The sequence below is a fragment of the Macaca fascicularis genome, chromosome 9, assembly GCF_037993035.2.
Source record: "Macaca fascicularis isolate 582-1 chromosome 9, T2T-MFA8v1.1".
Lineage (NCBI taxonomy): Eukaryota > Metazoa > Chordata > Mammalia > Primates > Cercopithecidae > Macaca > Macaca fascicularis.
This window is the reverse complement of record NC_088383.1, coordinates 105,048,614-105,070,901: the sequence shown is the minus strand read 5'-3', so window position 1 is coordinate 105,070,901 and position 22,288 is coordinate 105,048,614. Positions and strand designations below refer to the sequence as shown.

The window sequence follows — 22,288 nt, the reverse complement described above, 5'->3', positions numbered from 1 at the left end:
CCAAGAAGTAACAGTTTGAAGTAAAAATAACACTAATCTGGAAGTCAGGAAATGCAAGCTCTAGTTCCAGCTCTGCTGTGTGACCTTGGGAAAGCTTCAACTTCTCTGGACCTCAGTTTCCTCATCTAAAGAAAACCACAGTTGGATAAGTACGCTCAAGCACTAAGATTTTTATATTAAGGTGATAACACAGTTTTTAAACAAGACTTTAAAAATCTCAGAATCCTAAAAAGTTCCAATTACTCACATGTGGTTTATCCATATACTATTAACTTTTTCATTTGCTTAGTTGATCTAATAGCTATTCCCTGTGAGAATACCAACAGACTTCTCTCCAGATTTTCTACTTCCTTAGCTCCTCAGAGATAATCTACAGTTAAATTAACAAAAGCTTCATTCATCTAACAGAAACAACCAAAGACAGTATCTGCTTATCATTACTAACAGGTTAGCAAACAAACAAACAAAAAGAACAAAAAGGAAGAAATTTAAAAGAACAGCAGCACCATTTTCCTAGTGTAGTCCTAAAGTTCATCTACTTACTACCTTTCTGGTTCCCTACCATTTTGCTATGTGGATTTATATCCCTAGAACTCTAGCCAGATGACAGCAAGGAAAAGCCCTTGGCAGATTAGAACATACCCATCACTACCTACCTGCATTAATTCAAGCACTTACTGGTCATGTTACTTTAGACAAGTCTCAACCTCTGTGTCTTAGTTCCTTCATCTGTAAAATGGGGGAAAAAATTAGTACTTCCCCTATGTCTTTCACAATGTTGTTGTGAATATAAAATGAGAAAATATATGTAAAAATATCCTTAAAAGTGCTATATAAATCATAGCTACCACTATTACTCTATGTGATTATCATATATGGGACATAACAATATATTGTTGAGACAGGAATCTGAATACTGAAGGTTCAGTCATTAAAATATCAAACTGCATTATTAGAAAAATTACATGTTTTTAATTTTGTGCTATATATATATGAATAGACAAAATCAGATAAGCTAAACAAAATATAGTATAAATCACATTAAGCTCCCCATCCATAAACGTCTAGCCAAAGGTCTCAGCTTTAAACTTCAATTAATCTAAATGCCTATGAACTTTAGTGTTTTAGAAATCCTTTACTGAGGGAATGATTAAAAGTTGAGTTACTTACATATTAAGAGATCTACAATAAATTAATCAGAAGGATACCAATTATTGAACTGTTTTACATGCCATGACTAATACAGTAAAATGTGAATCTAGAATGGGATGTTTAATACAAGATGAAGGCCTTATGAAGGGTTTTTAGGGCCCTAAAACAAGAAAAGCTGAAAAAGTAACTGGAACTGTCAGGAAACCAGGAGAAAACGCTGAGAAGAATTATCTGACTGCTATTCTTAAACAAAGATGGGGCTTACAGATGATTTCAGAATGACTAGCAAAGCAGAGCACTTGCCTTTCTAGGAGAATGAACTAGACGCTAATTACCAATAAGAGAAGGGCTCTACAATCCAACAGTCAGGTTTTAACTCACTGCTTTGTTAAGAGAAAAGAAAAGAAAAAAAAAAAGAAAGAAGAAAGGAAGGAAGAAAAAAAAGAAAAGAAAGGAAGGAAGAAGGGAGGGAGGAGAAAGAAAGGAAGGAAAGAAGGAAAAGAAAGGAAGGAAGAGAGAGAGAGAAAGAGAAAGAGAAAGAGAAAGAAAAGATTGATGACAGGGGCTCACTCTGTCACTCAGGCTGCAGTGCAGTGGCACCATCACGGCTCACTGCAGGCTTGACCTCCCAGGCTCAGGTGATCCTCCCACCTCAGCCTCCCGACGTGCAGCAGGGATTACAGGCATGCGCCACCATACCCAACTAATGTTCTGCATTTTTTGTAGAGATGAGGTTTCACCATGTTGCCCAGGCTGGGTGTAGAAAGAATTATATGAGTTTATTAAAAAGAAAATAGTATTACTAAATCACGTGTTCAGTTCTCCTTCAGGGACTAGGGCAAGAGTGGGGAAATGGAATATATATACAGGTAGGAAATCAAACTGTCTAATCTTGTAAGATACTCTAATATGTAACTCAGGAGTCAAAATGGTTGTGAAATAAAACATAACAGACAGCTTTGGCTTCTTTCTCTAATAATGTCTCACTTAGACCTTGAGAATAGGATTATTAAAATGTAATACACACTTTTTCTGTTTGAGTATCAAAAAATTTTAGATGCCTAGCAGATGGAAACTCAGTATTTACACTGCTTATGTCCTATTTCACATTTTACACCTCTTCTGTACTACTCGAGTTTTCATGTGTTTTCACTAGTTTCAACTTCAAATACAAGAGGTTCAAAAGTTTCACTGGGAACATTTTTGTAAGTCAAAAAAATGGCATAACAACAAGGATAAAAGAGACCATCTTATTAGGAAATCCACTTAGCTCTTACTTAAGCTTGGTAACTGTTAAATAAAGTTGAATGTCAATCTTCTTCGTATTTAATGGCATATACAATATAGCACTAGAGGAGTCTGTGTATTTTAGCTAGTTTGGGGTTTGTTATTTGCCCTCAAATTTTAAGTTTCTCTAAAGAGTCTATTATATGTCTTCAATTATGTTCAACTTGTTGCATGGAGAAGCAATCTGTGATGGTTAATTTTAGGTATCAACTTGACTGGATTAAGGAACACCTAGAAAACCGATAAAACATTACTTCTGGGTTTGTCTGTGAGGGTGTTTCCAGAGACCAGGATGTGAGTCAGTAGATTGAGTGTGGCAGATTTGCCTCAGTGTGGGTGGGCACCATCCAATTGGCCAGGGGCCTTGGCAGAACAAAAAAGGAGAGAAAAGGATTTCCCCTGCCTCTCTCTTGGAGCAAGGACACTCTCTTCCTCCTGCCCTTGGACATCAGAACTCCAGGCTCTCTAGCCTTAGGACTCCAGGACTCAGACCAGCAGCCCCACTTTGGTTAGGCCTTTAGCCTCAGACTGAGAACTGGACCATCGGCTTCCCTGGTTCTGAGGCGTTTGGACTTGGACTGAATCACATTACCAGCATCCCAGGGTCTCTAGTTTGCAGACAACCTGTTACAGGACTTCTCAGCCTCCATAACCACATGAGTCAATTCCCTTAATAAATCCCCTCTCATGTATTTATATATCTATCAATCTATATACAGTCCATGTTGCATAATTATGTTTTAGTCAACAATGAACCAAATAAACAAACGTGGTCTCAAGAGATTGTAATACTGTAATATTGTAATTTTGCTGCATCTTTTCTACATTTAGATACACAAATACTGATCATTGTGTTACATTTGCATACACTATTCAGTACAGTAACATGCTATACAGGTAGCCTAGAAGCAATAGGCTATACCACATAGCCTAAGTGTGTAACAGGTTCACCATCTAGGTTTTTGTAAGTACACTCTGACGTTCACACAATGACAAAATAACCTCATGACTCATTTCTCAGAACTTATTCCCATTGTTAAACAAGGTATGACTGTGTATGTATCTTATTGGTTCTGTGTCTCTGGAGAACTCTGACTAATACACAAACCTGATATCTGACAGCAATTTATACAAAGGTTGCCACATATGGACAAAACATGTTGGCATGTTGCGAACATCTCAACATAAAAAAAGAAAAATTTTATTACAATTGTAATCCTCCAACCTATGAGCTAATGTTCTTTTTACCACAGTCCAATCTCTACCCACCAACAAAGATTGCTGGATTTATTTATTTATTTATTTAGAGACAGCGTCTCACTGTCGCCTAGGCCGGGGTGCAGTGGCATGATCTCAGCTCACGGCAGCCTCAATCTCCCGGTCTCAAGTAATCCTCCCACCTCAGCCTCCCAGGTAACAGGAACTATAGGTATATACCATCACAGTATGCTAATTTTTGTATTTTTCTGCATAGATGAGGTTTTGCCATGTTGCCCAGGCTGGTCTTGAACTTCTGAGCTCAAGTGATCCACCTGCCTTGGCCTCCCAAAGTGCTGAGATTATAGGTGTGTGCCACGACGTCCAGCCCAGATTACTGGTTTTAATGTGCTATTTAAACTACTGCCTTCTATATATGTATTATTACAGCATAAGACTTGACCAACATCTCAATAGGTCTTGAAATAATACAACTTTGTAAAAGTATTAAAATAATCTGTAGTTTCCTATAAGAACACGGCAACTGAAAACATCTGACTTCCTCCTCCTCCTAACTGCCTACTGAAACAACCAAACAATATAACTTAAAAACTCCTACAAAATGGCTAGGAACTAGAAAAACATTCCATATACATACAGCAAGGTGTCTGACAGGAAATGGTCTGGTGAGAGGGGAGTAAAAATAAACGCCGACCCACTGCCAACCACCATTTTTAAAGAGGGAGTTCACTAGGAACATTCATCCAATCAATATTTAATGAGGATCTGCCCATTATACCCCAAGTAAGGAAGTGAGAGATAATTCTGACTACTCCTACCCCTAAACATACCTTGGAAGATCAAGTGAGGCCTGAGTGAAAAAAAGCTGGAGCCCTTTGGGTGACAGAAGGCTCAGGCTGAGGTACAAGGAAGAAGGAAATTAATCCAGAACTTCAAGCTAGGTCCAGAGGCCAGAGTAGGGGATTGTTAGCACCAACTGTCAGGAGAGATGCAAAGAGGACATTATTTCTGAACAAAGATGAATCTTCCTACACCCACGGCTATCTTCCTCTGCTCAAGAGCCCTGTCCTTTCGCCACATAACTGAATTATCTCTACACTGTCAGAAAAATAAATGAGGTTAAATCTCAACTTCCCCTTCTCCTAACAAAAACACTGAGAAAATCTTGGTGTATTCTCTAGGAATTCATCTTAACCACCAATGCCAACAAAAAAAGATAAGTAGGCAGAAACATCACTGGATACAGCAGCTCTAAAAAGAGAAAATAATCTGAACCTTCTGAGAAACCTCTCCCCTGTTCTCCCACCCAGCTGTGACCATAATGAAAGTTATTGCAGTAAGGCAGGGAGTAGTGGCTCACGCCTGTAATCCCAACACTTTGGGAGGCCGAGGAGGGCACATCACCTGAGGTCAGGAGTTTGAGACCAGCCTGGCCAACATGGTGAAACCCTATCTCTACTAAAAACACAAAAATTAGTCAGGCATGGTGATGGGTGCCTGTAATCCCAGCTTCTCAGGAGGCTGAGGCTCAAGAATCACTTGAACCTAGGAGGTAGAGGTGGAGACTGCAGTGAGCCGAGATCATGCCACTGCACTCCAAGCTGGGTGACAGAATGAGACTCTGTCACAAAACAAAAACAAAAACAAAAAACAAAAAGAAAGTTACTGCAATTAAAACAAAAAGAGAAAACTTAAAAAAAAAATCAGATAATAACTAGCATATTGAAAAAAAGAGCATATTGAGGGCTGGGCGCGGTGGCTCAAGCCTGTAATCCCAGCACTTTGGGAGGCCGAGACGGGCGGATCACAAGGTCAGAAGATCGAGACCATCCTGGCTAACCCAGTGAAACCCCGTCTCTATTAAAAAAAATACAAAAAACTAGCCGGGGGAGGTGGCGGGCGACTGCAGTCCCAGCCACTTGGGAGGCTGAGGCAGGAGAATGGCATAAACCTGGGAGGCGGAGCTTGCAGTGAGCTGAGATCCGGCTACTGCACTCCAGTCTGGGCGACAGAGCGAGACTCCGTCTCAAAAATAAAATAAAATAAAATAAAAAAGAGCATATTGACTGTCATATAAGAGTGAACAAAGTAGATACAGGAGCAATAATGATTTTGAAAATGAGAAAAAATTGTACCTAGGTTTTTGTTTGTTTCCAATAAGACCTAAATTTTTAAAATCAAAGGCTCTCCAAATAACCAGGCAAGATTACAAGGTAGAAGGAGAATATAAAGCTCAGTATCTACAACTTATTCTTGTAAAAATTTTTAGCTTAAAAGATAAAAATGAAATGCTATCCAAAAAGGTGGTCATAGTTACCTTAAAAAAAGGGATTTTTCATCAGCAACACCACCTTTAATCAGGTATCAATTTTTTTATTTTTATTTTTATTTTATTTTTTTGAGACTGAGCCTTGCTCTGTGGCCCAGGCTGGAGTGCAGTGGCACAGTCTCAGCTCACTGCAAGCTCCGCCTCCCAGGTTCAAGCCATTCTCCTGCCTCAGCCTCCCAAATAGCTGGGACTACAGACACCCACCACCATGCCCGGCTAATTTTTTTTTGTATTTTTAGTAGAGATGGGGTTTCACCGTGTTAGCCAGGATGGTCTCGATCTCCTGACCTCGTGATCCACTTGCCTTGGCCTCCCAAGGTGCTGGGATCACAGGTGTGAGCCGCCACGCCCAGCCCAAACACCAATATTAATCAGACATTTTATTCACAACTCTAAACTCGAGAAGAAAATGGAATAATATTTATATAGAGTTCTGAGGTAACCCAAGATTAATTTCACATCCAGAAAAGTTCCCATATGTGAGGGAAAAGCACAATTTTAGATATGCAAAGATTCAGAAAATATACTACATATGTATTCTTTAAAGAAAAAAGTTTTGAGTAAATACTTTAGCAAATTCAAATTTAAATCACAAAGAACTCAAAAAAAGTAATATAGAACAAATATCTGTAAACAATATAACCTACAACACAGAAATGAATATAAACATTGTTATTAATGTAGTTAAGAAAGCAGAAAAGACTGGATGGAGAAAAAGAACACTTGCGACAACAAATATTTAGAATCGCTTACAGCAAAATTCACAACGGAAAACAGCAGAGGAAACAACAGCAACAAAATTTTGGATACTGAAAAGCACATAAATGACCTTGCAGACAGTTGGGAAAGCTAGCAACTAACACATTTTACATTCTGAATCTTTACGAGGCCTAAGAACTGGCAGCACCAAGCAACTCCGAAATGGGAGGAAGGAGTGAGGAGGAAGCTAAAACAGAAATTTGGAGAAAGCAGGCTGACTTTTAGTTAGATGCTAAGATTCTCTTCCTCACTCTATCAAGCTATCGGTTACTGTTGTTTCCCCACTACAGAAGTCTAGAGGCTTACTCTCTACAGTGGGTAAAACAGAATCTTTGTTTTCGGGGAGACCAGGCACAGGTGACAGAGTAGGTACTACACCAAAACCAAGAGGATTAAATCACCACATACATGAGACACAAACCCTCACCTCATATCCCCTTTTTTTTTTCTGCTTCTAGGTTGGCTCCTAGGTGACAACAATGCTCCTTAAACTATGGTCTGCTGATGGTCCATAAGCCATCTGTCACCAGTCCATGACAAGGTAAGTACCGAAACCGAAAATAAACATTTATAAACTAATACAGAAATTTTCAGAGTTAGGGTTATTATCTGTTAAATCTAATAATAAAAATACATACTTGTGTTTTATATGTCTTCATTTTTAAAATTTCATTATTCTGGCAATTTATTTTTATTATGCTTTAAAACTATCAGCTGTAATAGACTGAGAGGTAAAAGGGAAAAAAAAATATCAGGCCAGGCGCGGTGGCTCATGCCTGTAATCCCAGCACTTTGGGAGGCCAAGACAGACAGATCACAAGGTCAGGAGATTGAGACCATCCTGGCTAACACGGTGAAACTCCGTCTCTACTAAAAATACAAAAAATTAGCCAGGCGTGGTGGTGGGCTCCTGTAGTCCTAGCTACTTGGGAGGCTGAGGCAGGAGAATGGTGTGAACCCGGGAGGTGGAGCTTGCAGTGAGCCGAGACTGAGCCACCACACTCCAGCCTGGGCGACAGAGCAAGACTCCGTCTCAAAAAGAAAAATAAGGAAAAAAAATCCTAGAGCTTCACCAGTTGGAGAAGCACTGGGCCAGATTCTGGTGCCTGGCCCAGTCCAAAGAGCTCCCCACAGTGGGAGTCAAAACTTTGTGTTACAAACCCTTCTATGGGTTCAGACTGGGCTTTCCAGGAGCTTCTGAGACACAAGCAGACAGCCAAGGATTACCGGATATCTGAGAAAACCCTCTAATATTAGTTCAAGATCCAGACCAAATAAATAAAAAAAAAGTAATTTGTTAGAAACTGAGACTATGTATTAAGACAATTTTATTTTTTAGATGGAGTTTCACTCTTGTTGCCCAGGCTGCAGTGCAATAGCACGATCTTGGCTCACTGCAACCTCTGCCTCCCAGGTTCAAGCAATTCTCCTGCCTCAGCCTCCCTAGTAGCTGGGATTATAGGCATGGGCCACCACACTCGGCTAATTTTGTATTTTTAGTAGAGATGGGGTTTCTCCATGTTGGTCAGGCTGGTCTCGCACTCCCGACATCAGGTGATCCGCCCGCCTCAGCCTCCCAAAGTGCTGGGATTACACGTGTAAGCCACCGTGCCTGGCCAAGACAACACATTTTTAAAAATTCACTGATTTCCAGGGATATAAGAAGTAAGAACAGGATGCCACAAAAAGGGAACATCAAAAGAACAAAAAGAACTCTAAGAAATAAGAAAACATAAAGAAGCAAAAACGGGCAATGGAAGGGCTGTAAGGTAAAGGTGAAATAACTTCTCAGAAAAAAAAAAACACAGAGATGAAAAACAGGAGAAACAAGGTAAGAAAGTTAGAGGAGCAACCTAGGAGGTCTAACATTTGACTAACAGGAGGGCAGGAAGAGAGTACAAAGAAAAAGAGGAAGGAAATCATCAATAAAATAACTTTTTAAAGTACTGAGCTGTAGGAAAGCAGTTTCCAGGATGAAAACGTCCACCAAGTGGACATTTTCAAGTGCTCAGTGTAAAGTACGAAGGCATATCATTGCAAAGATTCATAACAGTAGAAGCAAAATCCAGTTTCTAAAAAGAAACAAAAAAGGTCAGAAAACAAATTAGAAATCAAATAACAACAATAACAACAATAACAGATGGACAAAGACAAAGGGGCAATATCTTCGAATTCTGGCATAAAGTTTCAACCGAGAATTTTACATTTAGCCAAAGGTCTAAGTATAAGGGTAAAATGAAGACATGCAAAATCTCAAAATTTATCTGCCAGACATCCTCCCCCAAGTTGTTACTATAAGATATACTCCACCAAAATGAAAGAATAAACCAAGAGAGAGAAAGACATGAAATATATGCATTGTGAGATCAAATGGAATAGAGAGAAGTAAATAACATCCCCAAGATGATGGTTAAGGGAAATACCAGGATAACAAACAGTTGGACCACAGATCACATGCTCCTGTCAGTCCAAAGACAAGACATCTTGGACATCAAAAGACACATTGAGGACTTCCATCGCCAAAAACATCACTGACACTGTACCATCTTTTCAACCACTGGACAGAATCCCCAGGTGAGCCTGACCCAGATTCTTATCTGGATTTGGCTTGTATTGGCATAAACTCATCATATTCCTGCTTTTCCCTCCATACCTTTATATCCAGATCAACTGCATGGTGAGCTTAGAAACCAAGATTACAGAGCAGCCTCTCTCAGACATCCACTATCTGGTCTATACTCTGGGCCTGCCAGATTCTCTGATTACAGTGAGCCCTAAGGTTGCTAGGATTCACTCATGACTTACCTAGACTTCCCCAAAAGCGGCTCTGGTAAATTCTAGGGAAACTAAAACCAGACTGTGATCTAGGTATGCTGTTACCTTAACTTCTCCTGGGAGCCTTCATCTACTAGTGGCACTGTTACGCTTTCACTGTACAGCTAGATTTAGGCTTGCTACCAAATTTTCAAAACTAAACAATTTGGTGTTTATAGTCATCAAAATACCAAAAGTTAGAATGGTAGTTTCATATTGGTTAGGAGCAGAGAGGAGGATATGACCAGAGAGAACACAATGAGGGTAGAGGAAAGGAGCTTCTGTTTCTCAAACAGTTGGTATGCAGATATTTATCTTTAAACCATACACACAGTGTGCATTTGGTACATAAACACATTTCATAATAAAAATAAAAACAAGTTACAAACTGGGCAAAAGACCCAAAGAAGAAAGTCACAGAGGAATATAAGTGAAAACACGCCCAACTTCACTAGAATTCAAAACAAACAAAAATGAGAAAACTTCTGCCAATCAGACTGCAAAAGATGTTACATATTTGTAATACCTAGTGTTGGTCAGTGAGGGAAAAAAGGCACAATGATATACTAATGATGGAGATAAAACTGGCAGGACTTTTATAAAGAACAGTTTGCAATACATACATAAAAAGTCTGGGGGAAAAGGCATACAACTTCTGATTCACTTCTAGAAATGCATCCTAAAGCTAATAATCAGAAATATTATTTGTGCCATTGTTTATAAAATCACAAAATTAAAAATAAGTGTCCACTAATAAATAATGATTAAATCAAGTATGGTATTTTACGGGAATATTATGCAATCTAAAAATCAATACTGTAAACTCACATTTACTAACATAATGATATGTAACATACCTTAAGTGAAGAAAAAATTAACAGTAGACATAATAGAGTTTAATTTGTTCAAATACTGATAGATGGATACAGAATGGATAAACAAATGTGTAAAAAGTAAAAAGTCAAGAACACACATACAAAAATGTTCCTAGTGATCACTGGTTACTCTTAGGTCAGTGTTTCATAAAATGCTGTCTTAGATCACCAGGGCCTCCACACTGGCATACTACCTTATGATAGCACAAGCAAACAACTTACATTTGGATGTTGTGAAAACAGCAATCTTTTTGCCTCTAGACTGCAATTTTATGAAACTTTATGAAATAAAGTGGCATGAAGCCATGATAATTTTGAAATTCTCAAACAAAGCAAGTGACTTCTGTGGTAAACCAACTGAGTTTTTCTTAAACAAACTCAAAATAATATACTTGCTGCCAGTATAAAATAGGAGAATGTTGACACTAAAGGTGAAGAAGAAATCAAAACAATATAGGAATCATTCAATTCTGTGTTCCCCATATCAACACACACATACCCACTCATACCAGTGCAGCGAACACTTTAACACCAGCGTCAAAGTTAATGGTAAACACTCAAGAGAATGATGAATTATGTTACTAAATTTCACTCATGTTATATAAATTCATGCTGTTAAGTGTTTTTAGTTTGTTTAACAATTAAGTTGTGAGGAATGAGGCTACCTAAAAAGTAATGGGAATTAATACAACCAGAATACCAATTATGTATGCAGTGTTGTTACATAAATAAAAAGATGTGGTTGGGAGCGGTGGCTCACACCTGTAATCCCAACACTCTGGGAGGCCAAGGTGGGAAGATCACCTGAGATCAGGAGTTCAAGACCAGCCTGACCAACATGGTGAAACCCCATCTCTACTAAAAATACAAAAATCAGCCAGGTGTGGTGGCCCATGCCTGTAATCCCAGCTACTCAGGAGGCTGAGGCAGGAGAATCGCTTGAACCCAGGAGATGGAGGTTGCTGAGATAGTGCCACTGCACTCCAGCCTGGGCAAGAGAGCGGGTCTCCATCTCAACAAAAAAACAAAAAGATACACGTATTTTATACAAAAACAAATGGTATTGAACTAACAATATGGTTCCTGATCTTGATACTGTTAAAAGAAATACTAAAAATTTTAACACCCATTTAATTTTGCCTATATATTTCTTTCTATATGCTATACAAACAAATGAACAGAACTATAATGTTGAACTATTTTTGCAATATGCAGCATATTATTCTTTAATAAAGTGCTGAATTTCATCTGACAAAATGTTATTTAGATTTTTTTTTTCTTTTTCTTTTTTTTTTGCTATCTATAACAGTTTTGGCAGTGGTATTACAGAGGGTTTGTAAAATGGATTGCAGTACTTACCACTATTTCATCTGCTCTGAAATAGTTCACTAACCAAACTACTGACCATAGTTTAATTTTTGTTCTTTCCTTAAAATTATACAGACTGCACCAAGAACACCATATGGAACTAGTAACACTTCAGCTTTTTAGACCTTACAACCTTTGCAAGTCCTTCTATGGTTTCTGGGCTCTTTAGATTTTCTACTGCTTGAGTCACTTCGGTAATTTATATTTTCCTTGATAATACTCAATTTTGTATACTCACAAAAACCTCACTTTTAAGAATATCCTACCCCCTAAAAAGCGTAACATATAAATATATATATCAGTATCACTTAAATGCCCAGGAATAGGAAAATTAAAAAATAATGGAACATCCACATGAAATTATACAGAAAGAAGTATGTGTACTGAATTGACTTCAAACAATATTTATTCTACGTAATATATATATTTTTTATTTTGAAAAGAAGATGTAGGCTGGGCATGGTGACTCATGCCTATAATCCTAGCACTTTGGGAAGCCAAGGTGGGTGGATGGTTTGAGTTCAGGAGTTCAAGACCAGCCTGGGAAACACGGCGAAACCCCATTTCTACAAAAAAAACAAAAATTAGCTAAGCGTGGTGGCGTGCGCCTGTAGTCCCAGCTACTCGGAAGGCTGAGGTGGAAGCATTGCTTGAGCTTGGGAGGTCAAGGCTGCAGTGAGCCATGATCATGCCACTGCACTCCAGCCTAGGTGACAGAGCGAGACCCTGTCTAAAAAAACAACAACGAAGGAAGCTGCAGACTGAGGCACAGAATACATTTTTAAAGTAGGAGAAATGATCCTCATTTTCATGTCATTTTCATGCTAAGAGGAAAGATCTTATAAGTATACATGTATACAAGCAAGATCTGCAGAAGGGTATCCCCCAAACTACTGATGATAGTTTAATTTTTTTTTAAAAAAATGACAGCATGGCATAGCAAAAAACAAACCAGAAAACCAAATCAATAGGAGAAAAATAATCAGCTCTCCTAAGAACCCTGACTGAAACCAAGAGGGCAATGTCACCACCACAAGCCTTTATGAGGTCTGCCTATATATTCCTACTCCTGAATTCCAGGAAATTCTGTATCCTTAAAATAATTTCCGCTTTCAACATAAGCCAGCTCACATTGGTTTCTACTGCTTGTAATCAGAGGCATCTTAATACAAAAAGTTGACAAATCAATGATGACTGTGTTTACTTCACAGAAAGGTAGGTTTTGTGAGGACCCTTTAAAGAGTAGCAGGACTTAAACATGTAAGAAAGGAGCAAAGGCAATCTAAACCAGAAGAACAGAAAAAAGAAACAATGAAAGAAAACTATTTTTCTCCCAAGGTACCACAGGGTCTAGACCAAAAAGAGAATGCGCCGGGCGCGGTGGCTCAAGCCTGTAATCCCAGCACTTTGGGAGGCCGAGACGGGTGGATCACGAGGTCAGGAGATCGAGACCATCCTGGCTAATATGGTGAAACCCCATCTCTACTAAAAAATACAAAAAATTAGCCGGGCGAGGTGGCGGGCGCCTGTGGTCCCAGCTACTCGGGAGGCTGAGGCAGGAGAATGGCATAAACCCGGGAGTCGGAGCTTGCAGTGAGCTGAGATCCGGCCACTGCACTCCAGCCTGGGCAACAGAGTGAGACTCCGTCTCAAAAAAAAAAAAAAAGAGAATGCACGATGGGGAGGTTAAGTGAGAACAGACTACAGAGGACAGATCTGAATTGGAAATGAAAGATTAACAGAAGCAACTGTCAATTTATGAACAGAAAAAAGTTATAAAAGATGTACATTAGAAATATTAGAAGGGTACTAGAAAGCAAGATAAACTGGAGAAAGAGTAAAAATAGAAATGAGGAAATTAAATGACTAGAGTGACAATCCAAATAAAAAGCGAGGAGCCAAGGAACTAGTAATGTTAACATACACAGGTCAGAAATCACAGGTGGGCGCAGTGGCTCACCCCTGTAATCCCGGCACTTTGCGGGGCCAAGGCGGGCGGATCACCTGAGGTCAGGAGTTCAAGAACAGCCTGGCCAACATGGTGAAACCCCATCTGTACTAAAAATACAGCCAGGCATGGTTGTGGGTACCTGTAATCCTACAGGAGGCTGAGACACGAGAATCACTTGAACCCAGGCGGCAGAGGTTGGCAGTGAGCCAACTGCCAACTGCACTCCAGCCCAAGTGACAGTGAGATTCTGTTGCAATAAAAAAAAAAAAAAGAAAAAAAAAATAGAAATCACACATTGGGTCCAGAAAGACTTTTAAAAGATAATTCCCAAAGTACAATGCCAAAGATAAGGAAGATTTGAAGAGTTCATCAAAAGGCAACATTCCTAGACAGTTATATTTGCTTTCTACGATAATTAAAAGTCAAAGGCATTCTACAGAGTCTAAAAAGGAAGAATCTATGTGCTATTTAACTATATTCAAGTTGCTTAAAAACCAAAGAAAACTAGAAAACTCTAGTTTTAGCTTAGCTATATTCGTGACTCAGCATGTAGCTCCGTAAGTTGTCTCATCACATAGAAAACTACTGCATTCCTTAAGTCATTCAACCCTTTTTCTGTAGATAAATACAGGCAAAACAGTCATACGAATGAATACATTACTGGTGATAAAACCAAAGCAGCATGTACAGTAAAAGCTTACTGAAAAATATAAGGTTCTGCTAAAAAGAGTCTAGAAACACACACACACACACACACACACACACACACACACACACACACACACACACACACCCCCCTAAGAATATTACTTTCAAAGCAGAATCTATTTTAGTGCCCTCAAAATAACTATTACCTATTCATTACTTGAAACAAACATTTTGAGCTTACTTTTTTTTGTACCTGTTTGAAGTTTTCCGAAAGTTTACCTGCAAAACTAATGCCTATCACATTTTAAGAGAGTGCAAGAAATGGTTTTATACCAGTTTACATACATAACCAAATCCAGCTCTTTCCAAATCACTGTGGTTTAATGAACAACTTAAACATGGAAAAAGAAATGTAGGCCAGGCACAGTGGCTCAGGCCTATAATCCGAGCACATTGGGAGGCAGAGGCGGGAGAACTGCTTGAGCCCAGGAGTTCAAGACCAGCCTGAGCAATACAGTGAGACCTCATCTCTACAAAAGCATTTTAAAAATTAAGCAAGTGTGGTGGCATGTGCCTGTATTCCCAGCTACTCAGGAGGCTGAGGTAGGAGGATCACTTAAACCTGCGTGGCAGAGGTTGCAGCAAGCCAAGCACCACTGCATTCCAGCCCAACAGAGCTAGACCATGTCTCAAAAAAAAAAAAAAAAAAAGAAAGAAATGTAGGGTTAAATATGCAAAACTAATTAAATACAGATCTGGAAATGTTCAAAATTCTAGTGTATCTGTGGGTCACATACTATTCTGGTATGCAGCTGATATTGGTACACAATTATAAAGGAGTTTAAAATTAAAAATTAAAATACAGAAGCAGTTCTAGGTTCAGGTAAATCTTACTCTTTATTACTCCCTGAAACTATGACTTCTTACTGTGCCCAATATAAAAGATGCTTACCCACACATACACCTTTATTGACCTTTGTTCTGTTCATATAATTTTCGGTCACCAGGCATGGCATCTCTTTCCCTCTATCTAAATTCAATACTATTCAAATCTCCTTTCAAATTCTGCTTCCTATAGGGACATGTAACCGTCTACAATACACACTAAATCTCTCCTTTCTCTGAATATCCACTGAAAGAGTAGCCAGTGCTCACCATTTATTACAAACTGCTTTATACTATTCCATAATTTCATTAAAGTTTTACCTCCCCAGATAATGTATAAGCTTCCTAAATGCAAGTTTTACTTAATATTTCTCGTTTTTCCCTCACAAAAACCAGAAGACTCGGTAAACTGGTACCTAACCCATATATTTTTAAGCGATTCATTCTCTCATTTTCAAATCAAATATGACTATGATTTTAGATTAAATCAATTCATAGCAAACTTCAAAGAGCATGTAAACTTTTTTGCTGCAATAATTTGGAACTTGGTTTAAAACACACTGAGTCAGAAACCATTCCCACAACCCCCCATCTTTTTTTTCACTCTGTCTCCCAGGCTGAAGTGCAATGGCATAATTATGGCTCACTACAGCCTCGCCTGGGCTCAATTGATATTTCCACCTCAGTCTCCCAAGTAGCTGGGACCACAGGTGTGCACCACCATGCCAAGCTAATTTGCCCAATTTTTTTTTTTTTTTTAGAGATGGGGTTTCACCATGTTGCCCAGGTTGGTCTTGAACTCCTGGTCTCAAGCAATTTGCCCACCTCAGCCTCCCAAAGTGCTGAGACTACAGACATGAGCCACCACACTCTGACAGAAATCACCTTTTTAATAGGTAGGAATTGGGAGAAAAATCTGAATTAATTTGTCCAAAGTGACATAAGCACCATTGAATTCAGTATAGGAAAAGGATTATTTTCATCTCTTGCTCTTTTCTTCTGTTTGTCATTTCGCTGTGACAGTGATTTAGAATAGGCAGATTTTGATTTGGAATACACAAGGGGAGGGAAGAAAATCAAAAGATGTACTGCTGCTTGCTGGGAGAACATGTTATCACGTTATCCATTCCTGCTCAGCTTCACTAAATAATATAAATGGTTTAATTTTTCTCTAGGTCTATACAGCACCTGCCTCCATGATTAGAAACTGTATGTCCACATCTTAGTATGTGGCACTAAAATCCATACACTTTCATGAGCCAGAAATCAAGATTCATCCTTGATTCCTCCATCCCTTACTTCCCACATTAACCCATAAGCAAGCCTGGTCAACTCTATCTCAAAACCAGATCTTGAGCCGGGTGAGGTGGCTCACGCCTACCCCAGCACTTTGTGAGGCTGAGACAGGTGGATCAACTGAGGTTGCAAGTTTGAGACCAGCCTGACCAACATGGAGAAACCCCGCCTCTACTAAAAACACAAAAGTAGCCGGGTGTGGTGGCGCATGCCTGTAATCCCAGCTACTCAGGAGGTTGAGGCAGGACAATCACTTGAACCCAGGAGGTGGAGGTTGCGGTGAGCCAAGATCGTGCCATTGCACTCCAGCCTGGGCAATAAGAGCAAAACTCCGTCTCGAAAAAACAGAAACAAAAACCAAAATAGAAACAACAGATCCTGTATTTTCCTTCTTCTCTTCCTGTCCACTGTCATCATCTTAGTCCAGGCCACCATCATTTCGAACATGAATGAAAATAGTCCTCCCAGGCCGGGCGAGGTGGCCTGTAATCCCAGCACTTCGGGAGGCCAAGACGGGCAGATCACGAGGTCAGGAGATCGAGACCATCCTGGCTAACACGGTAAAACTCCCTCTCTACTAAAAAATACAAAAAACTAGCTGGGCGAGGTGGCGGGCGCCTGTAGTCCCCACTACTCAGGAGGCTGAGGCAGGAGAATGGCATGAACCCGGGAGGCGGAGCTTGCAGTGAGCTGAGATCCGGCCACTGCACTCCAGCCCGGGCGACAGAGCGAGACTCCGTCTCAAAAAAAAAAAAAAAAAAAAAAAAAAAGAAAAGAGTCCTCCCAACTGGCATCCATGCTTCCACCTTGTCCACCACCCTCCTCTGAGTCCACTCTCCACACAGGAGCTAATGCTCTTCTTAAAATAAAATAGATCACAAAGCTCCCCTGCTTAAAGCTCCTTGGTGGTTTCCCAAGTGTCTTACTCTGTTCCGGCTGCTGTAACACAGTACCATAGAATGGGTGACTTATTTCTCACAATTCTGAAGGCTAGAAAGTCTAAGATCAAGGCACTGGCGATTTGGTGTCTGGGGAGTGCCTACTTCCTGGTTCACAGAGGGCCATCTTCTCACTGTGTCCTCACATGACAAAATAGAGCTCTCTGGGGTCTCTTTTATAAGGGTACTAACTCCATTCTTAAGGGCTCTGCCCTCATGACCTAATCACCTCTTAAAAAGGCCCCACTTCCAAATGCCATCACAATGAAGAATAGGTTTCAATATATCAATACGAGGCTGGCGAAGGGGGACACAAACATTCAGTCTATAGCGGCAAGGCACTTAAAATTTAATCTCTTTACAAAGGCCTGCAAGAAACAGCAGTATCTGGTCTTGGGCCTTTTTCTTCAACTTCATCTCACACCACTCTCCCCACTGTACATATACTCCAACAAGCTGCCACAGATTCTCAGCTCCTCAAATATTCTTCCTATCCTTCCTATCTCAGGCCTTTGCATCAGCTGTTCCCTACTTGAAATGTGCTTTCTTCCATTCTTCAAAAGGCTAGATCCTTCTCATCTTTTAGGTCTCAGCTCAAATGTCACCACCTCAGAAGGGCCCTTCCCTATAAACCATCCCCTCCTCAAAAAAAAAAAAAAATACATAAATTATTCGCCACTTTATCCTTTTGTATTTCTTTTTTGTAACACATCTTACATCTCTGGCAATATTTTATTTGCCAATTTATTTTCTATCTATCTCTACCACTGGAATATAAGCTGCATAAGGATGAGAACTACATCTGTAATGTTCTTTACTGTATCAGCAGCATGTGGGATGGTGCCAGGCTTATAGCTAGCACCACATCTACGTTCTAAGCATTGGGAATATGGCAGTAAACAAAACAGACAAAAATCTCTCCCCTCACGGAGATAACATTTTACTGATTATTCAGGTAATAAGCAAAGCAAGCAAATTATAATGTATATTCAAAGGCAACAAGTGCTACAGACAAAAATAAAGCAAAGATGGAAAGGCAGAATCAGAGTGCTATAATTTTAATTATGAAGTCAGGGAGCCATCACTTGAAAAGGTCTTATTGGAGTCAAGATCTTAAGGAGCTGAGGAAGCCAACAATCCAAGAAAAGAAAACAGTAAGTGCCATGACCCTGAGTGTGCAATGTGCCTAACACATTTGGGGAACAGCAAGAAAATCAGTATGACCACAACAGAAAGCATTAGAGGGAAAGCTAGAAGATGAGGTCAGAGAAGCAACAAGGGGACAGAAACAGGCCCTGATAGAAACCATAAAGGCTTTGGTTTTATTCTGAATCAGAGAGGAAGCTACTGGAGCATTGCAGGCAGAGAATTACCATGAGTTGAATTACTTCTATCACTTGGGCTGCCATGCTAAGAACAGAGTATTCAGGAGGGATTAAGAGTAAAGACAAAGAATACACAGTGCAATTATCCGAGTAAGAGTTGATGGTGGTTTGGTTGGGATAATGAGGCATGGTAAGATTGAATATATTTTGAAGTTAGCACCTACAAGATATCCTGACATGCTTTCTCTGAAAGCGACATGTCAAGGATAACTCTAGAAGTTCTGACAGCAATGGAAAGAACTGAATTGCTATTTACCGAGATACAAAAGATTGTTAAAGTAGTAGGAAATATACCAAAAGTTCCATTTTAGGCATGTAACATTTGAGGTGTCCATTTGACATTCAAGAGGAAAGGTGGACTATGTGGCTGGATATAGACTACACAGGGCTAGGTGGATGATGAAATTTGGGGAGTTATCGGTGTGCGTATATGTACATATGTACTTTCAAGTACTTGGAGCAGGATGAAATCACCAGGGGGAATAAACAAAAAGAGCAGTCCAAGGCCTGAGGCTTAAGATTCTATAACACATTCAACAGAAAGAGATTAAAAAGAACCAGCAAGTGAGACAGGAAAGAAAAGACCAATAAGACTTAAGGTAAATCAAGAATGTGGTAACCTCAAAGCCAAATGAAGAAAATGTTTCCTGGATAAGGGATTGAACAACTCTGTCAAGTAAGAAGATGACTAACTAGACTTAATATGAAGATCACCGGTACCATGGATTAGAAGAGCTTCAGTGGAGTTATAGAGGAGAAAGGCTGACAAGCTTGGATGTAAGCAAAATGGGAACAGAGGAAGTAGTGATGTAGTGCAGACAACTCTTTCAAGGAGTTTTACGATAAAGGAGTTGTTTTGTTTTGTTTAATTTTATTTCTTGTGTCTTAAAGGTGGGAGAAATTACAGTATGACTGCATGCTTATTAAAATAATCTAGTAAAAATAAAAAAAATTGATGATGGAGGATAGGAAAGAAATGCAGCAGCAAAGTCTTTCAGGTTAGAAGGGACAGAATCTAGTGAACAAGTTGAAGAGGTGAACTTAGAAAGGAGCAAACATGATCCATCTATAGTAACTAGAAGGGAGGATAAATAAAGATGCTAGCAGGTGCGCAGATGTGACTGAGAGAGTTTGTGGAATGAAATGACAGCCTGCGGGCCAAATCTGGCCTGCTGCCTGTTTCTGTAAATTAAGTTTCATTGGAATACAGCCACACTCACTCATTTACATATTGCCTATGGCTTCTTTTGTGTTACAATAGTTGCACCAGAAACCATATGGCCCACAAAGCCTAAAATATTTACTATCTGGCCATTTACAGAAAAAGCTTGCCAACCTTGGAATAATCCAACTGGATTAATCCAAATGTTACTCTCTGAGTTGAGAGTCAGATGCGAGGCTATGAGGAAAGAAGGTAGGCAAGGACATAGGAAACTACAGCATTTAATGAGACAATGACCCAACAATAAGTTTTACATCATTCCTAGTTTCTGGAGCCCAAAATGAACATTCTATGAGCAATCAATCATCACTTTAATTTTGTTCCTTATCTTTAAAAACATTTTTTTAAAAATAGAGATGGGGGTCTCACTATGTTGCCCTGGCTGGTCTCGAACTCCTGGCTTCAAGCGATCCTCCCAGCTCAGCTGCTCAATGTGCTGGGACTACAGCCATGAGCCACCTCCCCAGCCTTTAAATGTTTTTACATCTATTGCTACATTCGTTTCAAACGGGCTTTATTGATAAGGAATAGGGTATGGTTTTGACTATTACTAAGAGATCTCTCAAAAAGGGAAAGGTAAGAAGAAATGTTATATATGTTTATTTCTTCTTACCTTTCCCTTTTTGAGAAAAGTTATACATACATATTTATAAATCGGCATTTCAAGTTATTTGCTATTTTTAAAAAAATCTTCAAGACAGATGACTATAATAAAGGTTTTCGCCATAATGAATAATTTTACAGTATTCCATCATACTTTATATTTCAGCATACAAAAATGAAATTACATGAAAAGAAATATACACATTTTTTCAAAGAAATCTCCATCTTAGTAGAAAGCCAAAATTTCTGCTTCGTTTTCCAAAGGCCTCATACAAAGATTTACCTTAAACAGTTACCTTATTTTCTACTACCTCATTTCCAAAGAACACATACTGTTACAGTGAAACCAATCTCCACTCCAACCTGGATCAGCCTATAATCATTTTTAACTCCATCCTTTCTTCAGTTATTCTCTGTGCCTATCAAAGCCACATTCGTAACTAAAAATACATTTAAAGTTATATATTCTTCACGAAATCTTCCTAAATGGTTCAACCTGCTCACTTCCTTCCCATCAAAATTGACTTAAAATACAATTGTGCATTCATTTATCTGTTTTTTCTGTTGTGTTTGCTGTATATTAATATGAACTCTTTAACTAGAAGCACTTCCAAGACAAGGAATTCTTATTCTCACGTTATTACTTAGATGCCAAGCACCACAGTCATTATTCTCAACACATGCTTGTTGATCTGTGTACCAGAAATTAAAAAAAAATGTCATATATCCACCATCCACTCAGTCTAGTACATATAATCCTTGCATATCCATGTAGTTGCACATACTCGTACATAATGGACACTCAAAAAATGTTTGTAGGTTGAATGAAAGCAGATTGAATGCATGCACAAATGATGAATAAATAAAGGGAACCTTTTATAAGGTATAGGAAAGTGGCAAACTACAGAAGGATGTGAATGATCAATCTGAAACTTTAGACCTTAAATTCATAAGGGCCATATATTCATCAGAACACTTTCTGCTCCAATTCAAACCAATTTATGCATAGAATTCTGGCACAAGGACTGAGAAGGACACCAGGATAGCTCACAAAATCAAAAGTAGGTACCACTTACCATGTTCCCTGAGATTGAAAGTGGCACTACCACCATCCATCTCCCATCTCCTTATGGCATCACTTTCTCCCACTACACAGATGTGCTTTTCATACACGTGGTAAAGAATGTCACCAGCACCTTCCCAGATTAACAGTTTCAGAGAAAAGGTACTACACCTTTGTCCTAGCATTCGCCCATAAATTTTGAAAAAGGATTCTGACTGGTTCTGCATGAGTAACAGCAATCACTATTGCAATAGGGATGACCAAGCTCAGGTTATAAGACAGTAAGACTGATGGAGAGCCCACCAACCACTCAGAATAGGGGAGGAGTGGTTCCCTAAATGAAGAGATACTGAGTTGACAAAAACAATATATAGCCGGGCGCGGTGGCTCACGCCTGTAATCCCAGCACTTTGGGAGGCCGAGGCGGGCGGATCACAAGGTCAGGAGATCGAGACCACGGTGAAACCCCGTCTCTACTAAAAATACAAAAAATTA

General features: G+C 39.3%; 1 protein-coding gene across 50 annotated transcripts in view; it reads right to left on the bottom strand.

Moving 5' to 3' along the window:
• The window catches only part of ZNF518A (zinc finger protein 518A), a 77,869-nt gene that overhangs the window by 50,141 nt on the left and 5,440 nt on the right, over positions 1-22,288 (bottom strand). For 13 of the 50 annotated variants that reach the window (XR_012418011.1, XR_012418015.1, XR_012418014.1 and 10 more), the window contains 2 exons: positions 679-729; positions 2-125 (listed from right to left, as the gene is read on the bottom strand). The gene's annotated coding sequence lies outside the window, so the exon portion shown is untranslated. Of the gene's footprint in view, position 1; positions 126-656; positions 730-1,722; positions 1,906-4,487; positions 4,634-22,288 lie in introns of all 50 variants that reach the window. The other 37 variants (XM_045362175.3, XM_074002298.1, XM_074002302.1 and 34 more) reach the window with 7 other exon arrangements.